Raw genomic sequence first — 6,493 nt, 5'->3', positions numbered from 1 at the left:
CGTGTCTTTCCGGAGACGCGCCTCGACCCCCGCGGGGCGCTTCTGCCCGCAGGACGGACGCCGGGACGGAGTCTGCGTGGCCCCGCGACCGCGCGCCGTTCCCCGAGAAGCTGCGCACTGCTCGCGGCGCACCTGCTCGCGGCGCCGCCTCCCGGCCCCGCCCGCCGCGCCTGCGCGCGCCCCCCGCGTCCTTGCCCGCGTCCCGCGTGGTCAGCCTTGGTTCTGGCCATTCCGTCAGGCGTGTGGCGGCGTCTCGTCGGGGTTTTAATTCGCTTCTCCCGAGTGGCGTGCCTTCGGCGTGACGTTGCGTGTCTTTCACGTGCGTCTTTGCCGCCTCTGTGTGCACGCGGGGGGACCGTCTCTGCCTTCGCCCGGCGTCTGGCGGGATGGCTCCTTCTCGTGCTGCTGACGGGGAGTCTGCTGCGCATCACGCCCGCCCCCGGACAAGCACGCGCAGGGCGCTCGGCCGGTCGTGGCTGCCCGAGTCCGGTCGGCGCTTCCCGGGGAGAACCCCTCCCCGCCCCCACGTCGGCAGCTGCCGTCCACCTGGACTTCACGTCCGGAACCGAGCTGCGTCTGCTCTTCTCGTTTCTGTTTATTTCGAGGGGCTCTGCTCAGCCGACCTTGGCTGTCTTCCGGTCACTCACCAACTGGTGCAACTGCAGAATTGCCGGGAGAGGGTCTGCCCCTGGAAGACCCCTGTCGCTCTGGCGGTGAGGCCGGCGCCACCGTCATAGCCCAGGGTGACATTGGTCTTGCTCTGCCTGCACGTGCCCTGGGACCCTTCGCATTTCTCACAGTGGCTCTGGGAGACCCAGGGGGCCCGTGTGCCATCTGTACTTGGCAAGCGCGAACCTGGGGAGTCGTCCTCGAAGCAAGCATCTTGGGGCCGTGCGCTCATTCATCGTCTCACGGCCTGGAGGCCAGAAGTCCAGGTTTGGGGGGGGGGGGCTGCTGCCCAGGGCTGCAGCGGCGACCCGCCCGGCCTCTCTCCGGCTCCCGCTGCTTTGCTGGCTGCCTTTGCCTCTCCTTGGCTTCCGGAGGCGTCTCTGTAGCCCCTGCCCCACCTGCACACGGCGTTCCCCCTGCGTGCACGCTCCCATCGGCAGCTCCCCCTGCGTGCACGCTCCCGTCGGCAGCCCCCCCCTGCGTGCACGCTCCCGTCGGCAGCCCCCCTGTGTGCACGCTCCCGTCGGCAGCCCCCCCCTGCGTGCACGCTCCCGTCGGCAGCCCCCCTGCGTGCACGCTCCCGTCGGCAGCCCCCCTGCGTGCACGCTCCTGTCGGCAGCTCCTCCCCCTGGGGGCGTTCCCCCACGTGCACGTGCCTGTCGGCAGCTCCTCCCCCTGGAGGGACAGCGGTGTCATTTAATCCAGAAAGATCTCCTCTTACTCGTTGCAGCAGCAAAGACCCCATTCCGAGTGGGGTCACATTTACAGTGGGGTCTAGGCTTCGACGTAACTCCCGGGGGACGCGATTTGGGTCACCGCCAGGGAAGATGGCGACTCCCCGGGCTGGGACCTCGACTGGTTGGACGTGTCACTTGAGGGGCAGCACGCAGAGTGCCGGAGGTGGGGCAGGGTGCTGACGGCACGAATGTGAGGTAGGTCGCTACCGAAATTGTCCTGGGAAAGGGCTAAGTTCTGAACTCATGAGCGGGGTTTGCGAGAGGTCGTTTTGTCTGTTTAAAATGTTGTGTTCAAAACTCAAAGCGTTTTTATTTCGCTGTCACTCCCCTTGGTGCCAGGGGTCTGAGCTTTGCACACGAGCCTCCCATGCTGGTCCCTGCCCTGGGGCAGGTCACACCTGTCACAGGGTCCTCAGTGGCGGCTGAGCAGCTGCTTGGCAGGGCTGGCGGGAGCCAAGTTTGCTTATGTAAATGCCGTTTTATTTCAGTCTTTCCAGTGGCTGTCTTGGGGCTTCGGTTCTCAGCCAAGGGCAGGAGAGAAAAGCCCGCAGTGCTGCGAGGTGGGCATTTGGGATAACTCGCGAAGCAAACATCACCACGTGGCGCGCAGGCCGTCCCGGGCGGCTCGGCTCCCACCTGCACCGCGTCTCGTCTCACTGTGAGTCAAGCTTGAGTTTCCCTTTTAATTTCACGGCTTTGTTTAGCTTTTGAAAAACTCTTTTCAAACACATTCTGCTATTCTGGGACATGTCTCCTTCCTTAGGAATTATTCTGAGCCCAGGCTACAACAAGGAAAAACATCGAACTGTGATGAGGGATTGGTGGGCAACTATTTTCCTATAAATCCTATTCTAAATGTAAGTGAGCGTCTTTCCAGACCCCACACGTGGGGCAGGTGGGCAGGAGAAGGGCGAGACCATCGGTGAAGCAAACAGGCCTAATTCAATCTGCAAACGCGTCGGCGCTGAACAGTGCATCTAAGGTGACTGACAGGCTGGCTCCTGCAGCAGCGTGTTGCTGACGCTGACTCCGTGTCAGGAATGAGGGCCACGGGACCACAGAGGACACGGGCGGTGGCCTGCAGCCCCCCGGGGAAGAGGCCTGTCTGCTTACGAGGCGGCCGCAGCCCCGAGGCCCAGCCCCAGGGCAGGCTGACCATCCCGCGGGCTTGCTCTTCCACACCCTTCCAGAACCCCGGGTCCCGAGTCCCTCCTCTGCCAGGCCAGTAAGGCTTTGTCCAGCCACAGACAGCGAGGCCTCTTCCTGGTCCTCGCTCCTGCCTCGGGGAGACCTTTTCTTCCTGCCCCCTTGACCCCACTCCCGCCCTGTGGTACACAACAGCTGATTGATTGGAAAAACCCAAATAAATAATTAACATGATTTGGCCAAGAGTCGCTCAGCTGTGCCGACACACCACGGCCGGGCCATGCTGACCCCGGAGGCACTTGGCTCTCAGAGCTGCGGCGACAGCGGGGGGGCCCGGCCGGGCCGGGCTGGCCGAGGCCGCAGCGGCCCGGCGGCCAGAGGTGCACAGCAGAGTGTGCTTGGCCGCGGCGCCTGACAGCCCTGTCTCGGCCGCCCTGCCGGCACGTCTCCCGGTTCAGGTCTCGACCCGGCCCATCCCCTCTCCGCTTCTCTCCCGCCGCTGTCCGCCCCTCCTCCGGCCTGCCCTGTGCTGTGGCAGGGAATCCATCAGTGTCCTCTGCGGGGCGACGCCCGTCTCTCCGGGCCCTGCCCTCACCGTCAGGGGACAGGCCGCGCCCGCGGTTCCTGCCCGCCTGTGACCCCTCCGGCTTTCGCTCCGGCAAACCTTCCCCTCCCGCCTCTGCTGCCTCTCTCTGTCTTTTGCAGGCGGCCTCCGTCGCCCTTTGTCCTGAGCCTGGTGCCCCCCTCTGTGACGGCCCTCGCTGCACTCCTGGGGTCACGGAGAGGCCGCCAGCGCTGGCCTGGTGTCCTGCCCTCGGGCCCACGTCGGCTTGCCCAGGGCTGCTTGCCCGTGGCCTCCTGCAGCACAGGGCCGGGCTGGCCTCTAACCTTGTTCTGTTCAGTTCAGGGATAAGCGATGGAACCTTCCGGTGAGAGCTGGGCGCTTTCTGCCTCACGCCCTGAGGCTGGAAGGCTCCACCCCCCCCCCCCCCCGCAGTCATTGCAGGCATTTCTGTTCCCCACCTTGGTCTGGCGCCTCCTGCTTCTGCCCCCACCGCTGCTCTGACTTCCGGGGGCTCCTGCTCTGCCCCCGCCGCCCGCAGCTCGGAGCGCAGCATGCAGGGCCTGTTTCGGGGTTGTTCGCGGTGCCTCAGCAGCTCCCTCGGAACCAGCGGAGAGATGAGTCGGCTACATTCTCATGCCTGTCACACCTTCCGGGAGAATTAGCGCAGGGCTTGAGAAGTGATTCCTAAACCCTGCCATGCCTTGGATTATCCCAAGGGCTGTTGGGAGTTTGCAAAACAAAGTTAATTGCAACTCACGGAAATCGCACACACATTTAATGCCGCACCACGCTCTGAGTCTGAGCTGAGCGCTCCCACAAGCCACGTGTCGGAATTCGCGTCCGAGCGGGACACAGAGTGACTGACTCATTCTCCTCTGAGAAAGACACGCGCCTCCCGACATCGGGTGGCCCTAGGCTCTTGGAGGTCCGGCGGCCCCTTGTCATGGGGAGAAGGGCCCTGTGTCGGGGCCTTGTGACTGGCAGACGCTGGGCGCACCGTGCTGAGCCCTGCTGTCCCCAGCTCCCAGCGGCATGTCTGAAGCCCCAGGGTTTTGGTTTGCACGTGACGATGACTGCGTCTGCCACACGTCACTGAGCACCTGTGGTGTGCAGGGCTTCTGATCGCGACTGTGCAGACGGTTCGTCCCACACCTGACGGCGTGGAAGCGCCTTCCCGAGCTCGCTCCTCTGTCCTCGTCTGCAGTAATGCCCTCCCGTCTGCTGGCCCACGGCCCGCAGGCCCCCGGCGCCCAGAGCCTGCCCCCAGACGCCATCTTTCTGCAGTCACAGCTGCCTCGGGTCCCCTCCGCATGTCCTCCTAATGTCCCCAGTGCACGTCTTAACTGCTGCTGCATTAGCGGTGCCGGGGGGGGGGGGTCCAGGGGTGACGGCCTCCCCAGCACTTGCCCCCACTCCCTAATGGAGGGAGGACGCCCCCTGCCTGTCCGCGGCTGCGAGTCGCTCAGAACACATATGACCTACGCCGGGACCGGCTCTCACTCGATTTGGCCCCTGCCTCTTCTGGGCGACATGCTCTCCACTGCGGGGGCTCCCAGTCCCCACCTTCCGCGTCCACAAGAACCTCCTGCGAGGCGGCAGGAGGGTCCCGCCCCCCCCCACACACCCAGCACCATCTCTCCTCACGTGGCCTCTCGGGTTTGGGCTGGGTGCTGGATTCATTGTCGCATGTTCTAGACCGTGTGTTCTTTCAAGGTCAAGACATCTTCCAAGTCATTGTCCCCACTGAGACACGTTGGGGAGGGAAAGAGAGACCAGCAGGCGACTCTTCCGGAGCAGGGCCGGCACCGAGCGAGCCCGCCACGCAGACGCCCTGTTTAAGGGGAAGGCACTGCGCGCCCCCTCCGCCCCTGCCGCAGCCCCTGGGGCACTGCCCGGAATGCCGTCAGCAGTTGATTAAAAACAGAACTGTTGAATAAGTGGCAGAGAGGTCTCCTGGCCAGAGACCCCATTTTCTGATCAGGAATCTATAGCCCAGAGAGAGAAGGGAGGAAAGACTCGGGCCGCCTGGCTCCTGACCAGCTTAGCTGGCTGCCCGCTAACGCTGCCCGGTGACAAGGGACACCCAGCTGTGCTCCGAGACGGGGCTGGCGGCAGCCGGGCCTGGACTGGGCCCTGACAACTCGGTGCCCAGGAAACGCTGGGCACGGGCCTGCGGAGCGGACGGCCGGGCAGCCCCTCCGGCAGGCGCCTCGGGCCGCTCCGCGGCAGGACTGGTCTCCGTGGGTTTCTGAGTCGTGAACGCCTGACTGTCACGGCTTCTCGGGGAGTGTGGTGCACGCGTGTTTGCCCGGTGTGTACATGCGCGTCAGTGTGCACGTGTTCGCGAGCACGCTGCCTTCATGAAGAATTGAAATTGTTGTGAACGCCCACTTATCATGCACAATGTTTGGGTTCTGAGTGATCATCGTGTGTGTTTGACCACAGTCGTCACTTCCTCGACAGGCCTTCTCCGGTTTTACGCGGCACGGACGTGTTCCAAACCACTTCTCATCCGGCACGGCTAGACGTGGCACCAGAAGCCGCTACCAGGTTGGCTACTGAGTGACATAAACCAAGCCGACCTCCTTTCACGACCTCCGGGAAGGGGATTTGTGTGACGAGGAGAATTGATGTGCAGTTCGGAACACTCGCCAGAGAGGCCTGGGCCGGAAGAGGCCGGGCTCGTCGAGCCGAGCTCCGTTTTACTCCCCCAGGTCAAGTGCACATGGGGCCCCGTGACCACCTTTGTCCTCTGCTTCATCCCTGGCTGACCCACGTGGGAGCCCAGGTGCTTCCTGTCCCAGGGATGCTGCTCAGTCGCGGGACAACATTCTCCAGGTGCCTGATCTGTGGAGGGGTCTGTGACTAGGTCGGCAGCGAGAGGCGGAGGGTAACGGGGCGTGGCACCCCTCCCCACGGGGGGCGGGGGTGTCACCGGGAGAGCTGCACACAGAAAGTGCGCGCTTTTTGTCAGACCATAAAAACAGCACGGGGGCATTAAAGTGGAAGGTGATGGAGGGAACATAAATTTTGGAATTCTTATCCCAATACCCGATGAAATAAATAAAAGTAAAAAACAAAAATTGCAAAAACATTCGCTGGCAGCAACCACGTGTTCATCTCGCTGTAAAAAAAAGGGCGGCAAAGGACAGCAGCGGAAGTGTGACAAGGCCTGTTCCCCGTTTCCGCAAGGGCCCCGAGCCCCGCCCCCGCCCCGAGGCAGAGCAGGGAAAAGGCGGGCTCCGTGCACGCGGGGATCCCACTGAGTCTGCAAGGCGGGCTGCAGTGCGAGTCCGCAGCTTGTCCGGGCCGGTGGGCTGCTGCGAATGCCGTTCCAGAGGACAGCAGTGGACACACCTCGTGTGTCCTCACACAT

General features: G+C 63.6%; 1 long non-coding RNA gene across 2 annotated transcripts; it reads left to right on the top strand.

Annotated features, from left to right (window-relative positions):
- Positions 1 to 258: 258 nt before the first annotated feature.
- On the top strand, positions 259 to 2,838 carry LOC107516252. 2 transcript variants are annotated; one of them, XR_001598238.2, is made up of 4 exons: positions 259 to 935; positions 1,400 to 1,601; positions 1,895 to 2,064; positions 2,170 to 2,838. It is a non-coding gene; the product is annotated as an uncharacterized LOC107516252 (long non-coding RNA). The 2 variants fall into 2 exon arrangements; XR_001598237.2 differs by lacking the exon at positions 259 to 935 and having other exon boundaries at positions 1,325 to 1,601.
- Positions 2,839 to 6,493: the final 3,655 nt, after the last annotated feature.

The sequence above is a fragment of the Rousettus aegyptiacus genome, unplaced genomic scaffold (genome assembly GCF_014176215.1).
Source record: "Rousettus aegyptiacus isolate mRouAeg1 unplaced genomic scaffold, mRouAeg1.p scaffold_m13_p_7, whole genome shotgun sequence".
Lineage (NCBI taxonomy): Eukaryota > Metazoa > Chordata > Mammalia > Chiroptera > Pteropodidae > Rousettus > Rousettus aegyptiacus.
Note: the sequence above shows the minus strand (reverse complement) of the source record. Positions and strands in the feature narration are given on the sequence as shown.